Consider the following 14,378-nt stretch of genomic DNA (forward strand, 5'->3'; position numbering starts at 1 on the left):
AAATTCGAACTTACCTATGAGTAAGTTGTCATCAAGGATAATACTTGTATCATAATGCCAACAGGTAGAGTAATTACTTATGCAGTTAGAAGAAGCTAAGAAAATACAAGATTCCTTGAACCAACAATTGAATGAAAAGCCTAACATATGCGAGAAGCTTGATGGATAAATGAAGAAGGAGCTTGAAAAGGCTAAAGCATAGCTTAGCTTCAATCAGAAATTCAACAAAGGGACAAAAAATTTAAATGAAATTTTGGAGGCTCAACGCATCTCCAAAGACCGAACTAGTCTTGGTTTTGATGTTGAATCCAATGCAACAATTGAATTAAACGATAAAAAGACAATAACCTTTGGTTCGGAAAAAGAAAGGAATGCACAACAACAAGAGACACTTACTCAACAAAAGAGAAATAAGTAGCAACAAAGGGAGTATGTTGTCCATGCAAACCAAACTTCCCAAAATTTTGCTTAGTACAGAAGGCAAGCATACATGTACGATGATATGTTCCTAGGGTATTGTTTCACATGCAGTGATTATGGCCACAAAGAAACAAACTTTAGATATAATATCTATTATGAATAACTTAGATCCAAGAGGAATTCAGTAGAGAAGAAGAGTGACCTAGGTATAATTATTCCTTTTCTCCCCTTGTTATAGGCCATTTTGTCACATCCGATTAGTGAGCCTCGTAATGGGATCAATCAACATCCTATTCACCCTCGTCACCATATTGCATAAATCCCTAAGCATGTTCCCTTCATTCCCCAAAATTTCAGCCCTAAACTACATCATCTGAGCCACTTTGAGGACCAACACTCCATGTAATCCTACTAGGGTGCGTTCACCTACATGTTTCTGCATTGTGGCCTGCGTTGGTCACTAAAAAGTTTCTCCCCTTTGCACCTATGTTGGTTATAGAAATATGGGAGAATGATCTGGATTTTGGAAGCTTCCCTATCTAGGATTTTCTAGAATTTGTTTCAACTACTTACCTTTGATAAAACATTTATATCTTATCATACCTATTGTAGCGGCTACAAAAACCATCCAATTTTTTTCCTTATCTTTGTTTTGGATCCTCCCTACTAGCCATCCTTAGCAACATGTATTGAATTGTCAAGTACATAGGCTTCAGCTAAGTTGCAGTGGCTTGGCAGCATGTGCATGTCAACTTTCTTGTCTCCCATCAGAGGCTGCCATTACGAGCTTAGGTAATTTTCTGGCTGAGATGTTGACTCAGAAGATTGCAAAATTCTGGAGGGGAACCCACCTTCCCTCCAGAAATTGCACAATCCTACTGGGCTGCCTGTTAGGCTCCAAAATTGCATAATCCAGCCAGGCAACCCTCTCTTAGAAAATTGTTCAATCTAGCCCAACACTGGGCTTCAGCCCAGAAATTGTTCAATTCTAGGAGGAAGTGACCTGCTGATCCCAGAAATTGCATATTGTCTGGGGGACAACTAGCCCTACTCAACCCAAAAACTACACAAATCCCTTTCCAAAGTTTGTAAACCACTGCATGTGCCTTCAGGTTAATTGGTCTCCTCCGGGACTAAGCAATCCTGATTTGTATGCATGGACTACTTTTCTCAAAATAACAAAAAGAAACATGCAAAAATAATCCATAAATTTTAGGGATCTATTTTAGCAGCTAGAGGTTACATGATAATATCATTTTAGAAAGTTCCCTCCAAGTGTCATTTTTTCCAAAATTTGTGGCATGCACGTCATAAGCCTCAAAATTATTTATTTGACACTGAAGAGCTCATTCCTCAGATCGATCTTGGAGCTCTGACATCCCACAACACATCTAGGAGCCTTCGGCACATTCAACTCAGCTTTGTTTAGGTAATTCTTCTTTCAATGTCATTTGTTGCTTTTCTATTGCTTTTCCTATTTCTCTTTGTATGAATGTTGCTTGCTTGGTTTTGTTGAACTCATGTTATCATTTTAACCTATATTATCTTGTAGAAGCATCGTTTTAGTTTTTATTTGCATTTCCTGTTATTGCATGCATGACACTATTTTTCACTACTAGTCATCATTGCGATGACCTGTTTCACACACATGCATGGGTCCCTGTTTTGTGAATCCTACATTCACTGTTTTCATGCATGATCATTCTCTCTTGCTTACACTCAGTCTTTCCATGCATTCAAACCTTTTAATGTTTTCAATTTCTTGTTGGTCGGTTTGGGTTGTCAAGGCCCAAACCTTTCCTTTCTCGAACATAAATCCACATTTCTTGAAGTGAAGGCTCTACCTTTCCTCCATAAACTTTTCAAATCTGGCCAGCACTGACCTAAAGGCTTGAATTGTGCAATTCTGGGAGACACTACCCTACTAACGCTGAAAATTGCGCAATGCAGTCTCTGGGCTTACATGTCCTTATTGACTGAAACTACGCATTCCGTAGCTCCAATCCATAGTAGGCATGTTGGACTATGCAGTGCACATTTACAGTAGTTAGTTAGCTTCCCGATAGCCCGTACTGTGCCTTGTGCAGTTTTGGCAGTCAGTCTCCCAGCTTCCCGGTGAAAATTGCGTAATCTTTACTGCCAGTCACCTACGTATGTTGCATGTCATTCCTCAGATTTGTTTTGGCTTTCAACTGACATATTTCTTGCCATGAGTGTTGCTATGTCTCTAGGTATAGCAGGTGTTCATCCATCTCTAAGCAGTACAAGTACAATGGCCTCCAAGAGAGCAAGGTCAAAGGACACCATTGGAAGTGAAACTAGAGATGTAGTTGAACAAGTGTGTATGAGCTTACTCGTTTACAGAGACACCAAGTTGGTCATAGATAGAGACATCAAGATGAAATTGATGGACATCAACAATACATTCTTAGGCACATTTGAGGAAGATATGGAAGACTGCAGGGTCTATGTCAACGTCCACAAATATGGCTTGTATCGGATTACATGCAGGTATCTCGCATTTCCATGCATGGACATGATACGTTGGATTTTGTCACGCATTGATCTTGAGACAATGATGTTGAGTAGTTTCAGTAGGATAGAGCTTGCTACTTTTAGGTCTAAGGACTATTAGGATAGATATCACTTGCCATAGTTAGTGATCACAATCGACAAACCCTTCAGCACACGTAACAACAAAAACTCTAGAGATATCTTGAAGAGTTGGGTGAAAGAGTCATCCAAGTTCATGAAAACAACTAGTCTCATTTCCAAGACGAAGATACTGTAGGAGGCATATCAGTACCTAGTCATCTTTGCATGTCGTTGATACAACCAAGAGAACATAGAGACCTTCCCGTAGAGCTGGGTGATTGCGTTGGACCAATTGGCCAGCAAAGGGAGGACATGCAACTTGTCTGACATGTTGGCTATGAGGTTCAAGGAATAGATGATAGAAGCCTGACATCCACCCAAAGGTCCACAAGCAGAGATATACATGTCCACTTACATTCTGGATGCAATCTGTGCCCACCAGTAGTTCCTAGGCTTTAAGTGGGCATGAACACCTTCAAAAACTTCTGTGCACACTTATTGCAGATTGTTCTCTGAACGCAGCTTCCATGGAGTTATCACATAGTTGTTAGATCACTTTTTAACCCTAGTGTACAAAATCATATTTGAGTGGGATCCACCTTACATGTTGCAGGAAGCGATGGAGGCATTGATCGACATAGAAGATTGGTATGCCTCACCCCTTGGCACCTTCATATGGATTTACAGTGTGAAGAATCCTCTGCATGTTTTACCAAAGTTTTCCATGGATAAGCTCATCATGCAAGAAGTGTCGTATCACATCTCCACAAGGTTGTCAGCTAGACTACAAAAGAAGAAGAAAGCACCTTGGCCCAATCTTTCTTTGGGAATCGGGTTATACGAAATACAAAATCTCAATCACAATGATGTTGAGATGGAGGAATCCAAAAGATTCAATTTTAGCACCAGAAGTTTCAATCCATATGACCTGCATTGCTTTGTAAAGGACCACTGTGCGAGAGTGAAATTTACTTATATCAACGGGGCATGTCATTGGCTTGAGGAAGACCCATTCAGATACTATCATAGCTTCTCTAGGCTCAATGAACCTGTCATCATAGTTGTGTAATGGTTATAAAAGAGGCATGAAGCAACATCTCAGAGAGCACCATCATCAACAGTAGTAGAAGGTAACAAACAAAAACATGAAAAAGGCAAGAGAAAGGTTATCGACAACACAGGGGTAGAAAAAAGCTGCAAGTTCAAAGCATATCCACTCATGATGAAAGCATCTTCGGAGATTGAGGCTAATAGGCGACAACACAACAAGAGGAATGCACAAAGGCAAAAAGATAAATGGAGGATGGAGGGAACAAAAAAAGGGTTACAAGTGTTGAAGTAGTAACTCCGGGAAGAATAGGAGATGCATAGAAGAGAGAAGGAAGCACAACACACATAGATCAATGAAACTGAGCCCATACAGGTTATAGAATCATTTGAGAAGCTGGCGTAGTGCAGACAGGGTGAGCAGTCGTAGGAGTAGGACTTCGATGAAGAAATTGAACAAATTCTAGAGAAGATGGATACAGATGCGGTGCAGCCAGAGCCCGAATAGGATATTGACCTCATGCCTCATAACTGAGAGGTCATCCCACTAGGTTCACTAGATTCGGAAGCAGAGAAAGTCCCAAGCAATCAAGGATACACAGAGATCCTTGAAGACAATCTACAAGCAGAGATGCACAACATATCTTTCGACGAGTCACAACACAAAGTTGTGAAATCATGTAGACTACATACTCTTGATGTCCACACATCTCTTGCACAAGTTGAAGAAGGAGTGATCATACCTGATGTGTGCAAGCATCCAACATCATTGGCAGTTGCTACGAAAGAATATTCCAAGGCCACTAGCTCGAGTGTTTGATTCTTGATAGCAGAGAATGAACGCATGGCCAAGGTGTTACAAGCAGCCAAGCAGGGAAGAGAACAGGTTACATCATCCACCAGAGTAGAGTTGAAGAGAGTGATACTGGATGAAGTATCATCCCTCGAAATAGTCATGCGGATGTTTTATTCTAGATTCGGTACTGTGCATAAGGAAGTTGTCCATCTCAATAGTTGGTAGCATCGTTGTGTTAGGAGAGCACACATCTTGTCAAATCTGGACAGTGTTGTTGACTGCATGTAGCCATGGAAAATGAGGTATAAAGGAGCCCCATTTCACTTTCCAAAGATGATGAAGCCCAAGGCGGCAGAGATGAAGGCACACATTTAGAGTCAAATACGGAACTATGAGGAACTCCCACAGCTCATGACTAGTTTGCAGGCTACACATGCATGAGTGTACATAAGCATGGATGTCATTGTGCATGCACACACGATCCCATCTATTGGCACACTCACCAAGGTGAAGTCAAAGAACCAAGTCCGAATGGAGCTGGACATGTACTTTGACGAGTTGATGCGCATAGCCACCAGCGCAGACTTGGAGAACAACGCAGACAATATGCATCAGTATGTTGCTGGTTCGACTGCACTCAAGACTATGATGCACATGTTATCAGAGGAGTTGGAAATATGTGCTAGATTAGTGTACCCAGATGCAACGGAGGCGAGATTTTGCTTTCAATTGGATGTCACCATTGAGCATGCAGACACCATCAAAGGCTACCAAGCTTGGCATCAGTTTGCCACCGTCAACCATCACTAGGATGCCAAAGAGTTGGTTTTCCCATAGTTTTATGATTCTTAGTAGTGTCTTGCATTTCTTGCTCAAGCCTATTTTGTCTCACATGGGTACATGTGTAGATTGTGTTATCACTCAAAATTTTTCTCTAGAAGTTATCAGAAGAAGGAAAAGACAAAGGTAACCACAAACCAATCTTTTAATTATAGGCTCTAGCCAACCTATGACTCAGAGAGGGCTCTCTCTATATGATTTAGCTTTGTTTTCTGGGATTTTAGGCTAGTTCTTAATGTTCAGGGGGGTTTGATTTGTATTACAGGTTGGATGGTGGAATCCTTAAAATAGATGGATAGAATGAAGTCTTTGGACCATTTGGCTATGGAGTCAAATAAGGGCAGCAGAATTGAAATTAACTCATTAAAGGGAGTGTTCAAAGGGCAAGCTACCAGATTGAAGTACAGGTCTTTAGGTCGAATGGGTGAAATGATCTTAACTAGGGTGAGAGGGCACTTAAGAATCCTCAAACCGGGATCAAAATGATGAACAAAGGATAATCATGAGCAAAGGGTAGTTAAGAATCCTTTGCTATAGATCAGAGGGAAACTACCTAAACTAAGGAGCAATGAAGAATTCCTTAACTTAGATAATTAGCAGAAAACATTAAAATGCATAATAGTCATAACAAAGTGCAATGAAGCAAATTTTGAGATATCATTCCATATTATAGCATTTAGATTTCAAATACATCAAAGGTTATGAAAAAACTTTTAAAGAAACATGACAACACAAGAGAAAATACTTTTCTGTACTTCGCACTACACATGAATCCAGTGAAATATCTTGGCTTTATTCATTAATCCATCTTGCTAGTCAAAACGGTGATACAATAGCTTACAGTCTTCGATCAAGAAAGTCCATAGAAATTTCTAAGAATCCACACTACATACTTCGAATTGTGAAGTATTTATACAAAAACTATTACAAAATATATCAAAACAAACTTGAGATTTATTTTTAGGAAATACAAATATCTTCTTGTAAGAAGATAGAGACAACTCATGAATTGTTTCATGCTGTCCCTTTTTATTTAGTGTTGCTATATTTTATTGTTGGATTTGTAGCCCTTTATGTTGGCTTGTAGTTGTGATCTTTCACACTGGAATCTTCTTCAATTTTTATCTTTCACCTGATACTCTTTGACCATGCTGCCTTATTTTCATCTATTTACCTGGCTGCTTTCACTTTTACTATGTAGTAACTTTTTGCTGTAGATTTATCATAGTAAATCAGTCATTGTCTCCCACCATTTTGCATTAGGTAATTTTACCTTCATCATCCTCCTATAGATCTCATCAGCTTCAATATAATTGGCAAAATTGGGCTTGGTGAGGAATAAATGTTTTATCTCACGCTCTAGGAAAAACAAGTTTTAAAATGTGTTGTACAAAACTTTTCCTGTTGGCAGGGCTTTTATGGATGAAGTGCTTGCTTGTTCCTTAACCAACTGTATGAGTTTGTTATAATAGTCCAACTGTGTCATGATTTTTTCATTGATAACCAAAGGACTTGGTAGACCTTTCTTCCTCAAAATTTGGAATTTAGCCATGAACTTGTCAATGACTATCTGCATGTTGTGGCACTTTTCTTCTAAGTTAAGCATAAGGTTCCTTTTGGAAAGGACCTTCCTTATTTCCAATATGGTTTCCATTCTATCTTCTATATTGAGTTCTTGGAGCTCATACCTATTCTTGTTGTTAAGGAAGTGGATGAGTCTATTGGCATCCTCAGGCATGTCTCCTAATTCTTCTTTGAACTTTTGGATAGCTTCTGTAGCTATCTTTACTAACTTTGTCTGCTAAAAAATAACTTGAATTGATGGCCAAATATCCTTGACGGAGTCAATGATATTGGCCCATAACATCTCCTTGGTTTTCCCAAGAGGTTTCTCCAGTGTTAAGTATTTCTCTAAGACTTTGATCCTTTCACTCATTCTTTGGGCCTTTTATGCTTCTTCCTTTTGCTTAAGTTGGGCAAGTTTGCAGTCAGTTTCCAAACTTGCCACCTTTTCTCTTAGCCTGTTCATTTCTATAGCCTGGATAGACATTTGTTCCATGGATTTTACCAATTCTTCTACATTCTCACCTGATTCACCTATTGTTGTAGATTCTGTTGTGACTGGCAATGCTGTGGCAGGTGGAGTTGTAGGTGCCAATGAAGCTACCAGTGTAGAAGGTACTGCTGTGGATACTGTAGGGATGACATCTTTGGAATTTTTGGCCATGTCGCTTTGCTTTAATTGAATTAAAGCATCCAACTCCTTTTCTATTTCATTTAATTGATCATTCAACTTTAGGACCAAGTCCATCAACTCCTCATTTATGGTTTGGCCCTCTATGACTTTTAGAGTTTGAGGATGTTGTAGCTGGGGTATTTTTAATTGCCTCTTAAGTGCAGCAATATCAACATTTTTCTTCTTTATAAGATTCTCTATAGCTTTTATATCCTTGGGATCATGTCCCAATTCAATCACTAATTCCTATAAGGACTCGATCCTTGTATCCTTATCCTGTGAGGAGGCCCTCTCTAACTAAAATTATGCAGAAATGTTGGTCAAAAAGTTCTGTAGCTAATGTGTGGCTATGGCTTTACTTATCAGGGTGGAATATATCATCTCTCTAGCTTATTTGTGCAGTTTAATCTGGTATATGGGATGAATATCCCTGGCCAACACTTCAAAGTCAACCTTTTTGAAATCAAATGCTGTCTTGGGTAGCTGAGCTATGGGTTTGATGAAAGACATCTACAACTTCCCCTCTTTAATGTCAAAAGCTGACATTAGCCTTGTTTGATTAGTGGGAGTCAACTTTAGGTACTGAGCATATGTTTTTGCCTTAAGCCTGTCATTTCTAGCTTTGATTTCCTTGTATCTTTCCTTTATGTCCTGGTCTCTGTAAGCACACCTGTTGAAGGATGATACTTGCACACAAAGCTGCCTTTCCAACATCTGAGTCCATGATGTGGAAGGCTCTTGCATGCCTTTAAATGGAGTAGTAGGCCTACTTCTTTCTGCTTCTGTGTTGGTAACCTCTGCTAATTCCTCTATGTATTCCTGTTCAGAGGCTGGATTGAGCCTTTGCTTCTTGCTTTTTTCCTGTTGTAAATTTGAGGTGTCCATCACTAATGTGGAAGCTCCCTCCCTATTTATTTTTGGAATTTTCTCCTCATTCTGAGGAGTCTACATGATTGGAAGGGTACTCATGGTTCTTTCTTTCTCTTCTCGTACCTGCAGAAAAGAGTTTTCATCAAGTTGCTTTTCCAAATCAATCAGGGCATTTTCTACATCTACTCTTGTGCTGTCTTGATCTACTAGGGTACCTTCCTCCCATTCTATTTGATTGGCATATGCCTCTATTTCTAGTACGACTGGTGGATGAAGGGTCCTAGCTTGGCCTTTTACCTCTTCTTGGTAATTAATTCCAAAGGGTCATATCTCCATACAAAACGCCTTTGGAACTTCACTCTTTGTAGGATTAGGTCTACCTCTTTCATTGCCTCTCTGGAATTGCATATGAAGGGACCCAATTGATCTTTGATTTTGAAATAGGCCTTCTTCTTGGCATTAATGAAGTTGAATTCATCTACATTGATGATTTGTCTGTAATATTCTAAGGCAAACAACCTCATGGTGAGGTATCTTGGCAACTTATATGGTGCAAGCATGCAACCATATATTCTGATTTTTGTATGGTTCTGATAAAGCTACCAGTCACCCACTTTGGTCTGCTTGGAAATCTCAAGGACTTTCTTTATTTCTCGGCTTATCCCAGGTGGAGGATTCCCAGTGAGCATAGTCATGATTGGATGCACAAAAGAATCTATAAAGTATGAGTAGGTATATGGTGATCTAAACTCATGGAAAAGTGGGGTCCAAAAGATTATAGATCTAGGCTAGCCCTTGGTGTCAAGCTTTTGGAGAGTGAAGGGAAACTTCTTTGATTGATAATACAAAAATAGATGGTATAATACAGAGGCTCATGCATTCGATCAGGCTATAAATGTGGCAAAGTCATATATGGTTGTAGGTGGTTGTCCTGGAGTATAGATGGACATGAAAGCAAGCATAATTTCATCAATGTACTCACTCATGGTATAACTTAAAACACATGATGTCATGGCTACAATGTTCTGGCCCCATGGAGAGAAAACGGCTGATACATATGGAGGGGAGTCCTTGGGGATGTTTTTTTCCTCCCTAATGAAGGTTTGGAACAACTAGGTGTTTCTAGGAAAACTAGTGTCTTTTCGATTGACTAGCCCTCCAGGATTGGCAGCTACCATAGAAACAAACAGTTTAAAGAAATTTGTGATTCCCTCTATGTATGATAGATAAGAGAGAGGCAAAAGGAACCAATCTAGATCTTCCGCTTAACTCCTTGCTTCATCTCTCTCCCCCCTGACAGAGCTTGCACCTCCTCTCCTACTTATCCCGCTTTGAGATTACCTATAGAAACAAAGTAACAAAACACCATCAAAGCATTGTGATCTATTATATCATAAGCATTGTAGAATAAAAAATACAATGAAAATACAATGGCATTCACAAATAACAACATTCACAAATACGCAATTGTATGGAGGAAAACACAAAGAACTTTATTAAAATATAAGGGAGAATTACAACCCAACTATTTGATCGAGCATCATCCTCCTAGCATCAAAGCCCTCTTCACCTCATGAAAAGTAAGATCACCCAACAATACAATACTCTTTCTCAGATACAAACTATCAGCACTTCCTTACAAATTACAAAATTCCAACCTTCAAATCTCTCAGATGAGGGATCCATTTATAGATGTATGCAAGGGTGTGAGTCATCTCTAGGTTTTTGATTAGTGTCATTCCACTTGTTTTTTTTTGTTTCACTTGGATATTTCTTGGATCTCTTACTCATCCCTGGGTGAATTCAGAGAGGCAAGTGTCATAGGAGAAGTTTCTGGAACATTCCATGAGCATCCACTTGGCAAATTGTCTCAGAAATTTTTCCATCCTCGCTCATCACACCCCATATAAGGCCTCTTCAATATGCATCAAACCTGGCTAGTGTAGAAGTTAGTATGCATCGCACCCTGATAGTGGAGCAGTCAATATGGTCCTATTTTGGCTAGTTCTGGATGGTTTTTTAGGTGGAACTTTTGGGGAATGATGTAATCAGTTGACCATGATATTTTAGGGTATGAAACAACAATTTCAGGTGTTAAAGAGCCCTAGGTTATCGACATATAAGATTGGGGTTGAAGTGCCCAAATATGTCTATAACAGTTCCCCCTAAAGCATGAAGTCGTAAATCTTTGATGTCGAGTGAAATGCTTTAACATGAGGATCCAAGGTTTTCGAAACTAGAAGGTGACTTGTATAAGATACAATACAATACATCATCATTTATAGAGGATTCCCATGCTCAGCTTTATAAATTAATTTCATGTACATAGAATAGATAATCATCTATAGTTGCAGACTGGTGATTCTTCATATGAAGGGTCATTGTCCCTAGCTTGGATGACCATCTGTGCAGATTCTATGTATATTTGATGTCTTTACATTCCTGAATGTATCACAGCCCATATGGATGAAACTAAATCCGAGGTCTTAAAAACTTGTTCAATCTTCCCCCAATGTACAAGTCGATCCATTTGAAACGATGTTCTGAAGTCGAACATGGAAAGACATCGCCTCATTACTAGCCAATAATGTGAGCTGTTAATAGACGTGAGAGGAATCACCGATAATGATAATGACCCTCAAGGTACTACAGTACAATTCACGTGGTGTGAATATATGATCCGATGTCCAACACCACGCAAAATATTTCGGTCAAAGGCCATTGATGTCAACCTGTCGCCGGAAGTGATAAACTTTCCATTAAGGTGTCAAAGCTTCAAAGTACTGAAAGGGTTGTTTCTAAGTCAACTTCTTGGATAACGAGTTGATGTCGAAAAGAAGTGACCCATTGTAGGAGGGCCTTAATGTATCCCACATATATGACATGAAATGAAGCAAATGATTTTCTAGAGGTAAAAAAGATCGACAACACAAGGTTCACGAATGGCGGTCATTAAAAATGGAGGTTGAAGGTATTGCAGTGGATGAGACATTAACTGGATGGTGAATTATTGATTGAATGAATTCTATTGAACATACTGGTGACATTGAGATGGATTGGTAGCATTAAACCCCTAAAATGGATGGTGTGAAAGACCAATGGTGAAATGACCGTTGAATGGAATAACCCAACCCGACTCAATCATGGTGATGGAGTGAAAGTGTCATGTTTAAGAGCAACCTGCTACCATAAAATTCTTCAAGTTTTCTTCCCTTTTTACCCAGTCATTGCTGACCAATGCCTATTTATTTTTGTCAAGCTTGAGGAGGATAACATATGCTTGTTCTATAATTTTCCCTTTGGGCAAGCCTGTCCCTATGTTTTAGCGAGTCTAACGACAGTGAAACTCGTTCTTGTCTGGGTGGACAAGTTTGTCGCTATTGTTTTAACGAGTTTAACAACAAAGATAACTCGGTCCTTTTCATGTTTAGAGAGTTTGAAAAGGGATGAAAAGGAAACTCCAGAAGTTATTTTTTGTAGCATAATCTCTTAGGTCCCAAAAAGATTAAAATAATACAAAAGGGATAATTTTGATCACTTTAGCAAGGCAAAAAAGGCAAACGCTTGAACTTTTTCATGAGATAATGGCTCAGGTCCAAAAAAGATTAAAATCTACATGAGGGATGGCACTTTCAATTACTTTAGCGATCTATAAAGGCCAATAGCTTGAAAATATTTTCATATTTAACGAGTTTGAAAAGGGTTTAAAGAGGATTCATTTTTGAGGAACGGGTGGTGTTTAGGGTAGCAACTGGTTCCAAATAGGTTTGGAACTTCTCAAAACATGGTGATGTGAAGAGGTTGACTAATGAAACCACTCATCGCAACTATTCCTCAAAAGGGTAAACAATCAAGTGGAAGCATATGATCGGCCAAAAGAATGGAGGTGATGGAAGGAACACAACCAAGGCTCAAAAGGCTGATGTAATGACAATCACAAAGGTTATTTACCGAAGGTAGGTTCATTTTTTAATGAGCTTGAACTCTAGGGGAACATATGCTTTGTGTGGGTGTAGGTTCATTTTTTAATGAGCTTGAACCTTGCAAAAAATATACTCAGGGAAGTGGTCAAAGATGTTCAATTACTGTTTAGCACATGAGATTCTTTCGACAGTCATTAAACCTACTGAATCACTCCATCAGATTGATTAGAAATACATATATATGTAGGAAAAAATGAACTAAAAATAACATTTTACTTGAAGTACGTGAATAGTAAACATAAAAAGTAGTTTTACCTTTCATTTTCATCATTTTATTTCAAATTTGGAATTTTGGAGCTCTGGAGTGGTTTTCTGTCTCAAATTTCATCCATTGATTTTGGGAGATCTAGTGGAATATTCTCCACATCGTCAGGACTAGGTAGGAGCTAACCTTGAGCTCTTCATTTCCATTCCATCTTTTCCTGATTTTGAGCAAGTTTTCCATTTTTTGGGCCCCTGGGGTTTGGAGAATTCATTATCCAACCATTGCACCTAGCCTATATCAAAAGGAGCGATGCATACTGAGTTGTACACTGGCCAGTGATTATGCATCTCACCTTGCTCAAAGGTAGAGTGCAATGGGCACAGAAGGAAAACTTTATACAATGATTTTTCATGTAATTTGTTTTCCTGTTTTTGCTCAAATTTGGATCCTAACTCATCTTTTATCTATGTTTCAGATATTTGTTGGATAAAGATGGTCGTCACATGGTGTGAACGTGAACATAAATAAGAGGACATGATTTCCTTACATGACCATGGTACATTTGCTGCATTATGTAGCTGTGGTTTGCTAAAGTTCTTCCGCATCTCTAGCATGAGGCAACAAATCAATTTGTTGCAGTATTTTCTCGATGCTTGGGATTCGATTGACCAGGTATTCTAGATCAAATTCAAATCTATTCCATTGACAGTCGAGGATATTTACTTTCTGACGGGGTTATCGAGGTGTGATGCCCATGTTTCACTATCAGAATCTGCCCGTGGAGGTGAATCTGTGAAAGATTACATTCATGAGTTCTGTAGAGATGGATCTCAGGCCAGTAGAGATGGAAATATCAATATCCAGGATGTAACTGATTGGCCCTTGAGGACCATTTTTTTTACTTTTGCTAGACTGACTGATAGTGTAGCTCTACACTTGGCAAACCTATCTTACATGCAGTACACCGTGGAATTCCTGGAACCGAAGGTGTTCAACTGGTGTGAGGCAGTACTTCTTGTCATAAAAGAATAGCTCTCCAAAGTAAAGAATGGAAGATCCAAGAATTTTGGTTACAATTCCATATTGATTGCTTTCACTTTGGAGAGGATTCCACTGATGCAACATCAGATCATTTCACTGGGATTTCCAGCACTGAGGGAACCACAGATGCAGAGATGGGTTGATTTTATGGCCAGACATGCCAGACAGTCACAGGTTTCCTTCTCTGATGCCTTTTTCAAGTGGTTCGACCATCAGTAGATGGTCTTTGCAGAGTATCCATACGTCGCGATGGATTTTCGAGGCAACCTGGATTTGGCGTTTCCAACTGGAGAACAATGGAGTGCCATACGTAAAATGATTTGACCACATCTTTGTTTATCAATT

The 14,378-nt window shown here is 39.2% G+C and overlaps 1 pseudogene; it reads left to right on the forward strand.

Moving 5' to 3' along the window:
* LOC149179983 (uncharacterized) overlaps positions 1–7,944 on the forward strand; it is a 64,485-nt pseudogene extending 56,541 nt beyond the window's left edge.
* The last annotated feature ends 6,434 nt before the right edge of the window (positions 7,945–14,378 follow it).

Source organism: Pinus tabuliformis, chromosome 3_2, assembly GCF_031772625.1.
Source record: "Pinus tabuliformis cultivar Carrire ecotype Pingquan chromosome 3_2, CPIR1, whole genome shotgun sequence".
In the NCBI taxonomy this organism is placed as follows: domain Eukaryota; kingdom Viridiplantae; phylum Streptophyta; class Pinopsida; order Pinales; family Pinaceae; genus Pinus; species Pinus tabuliformis.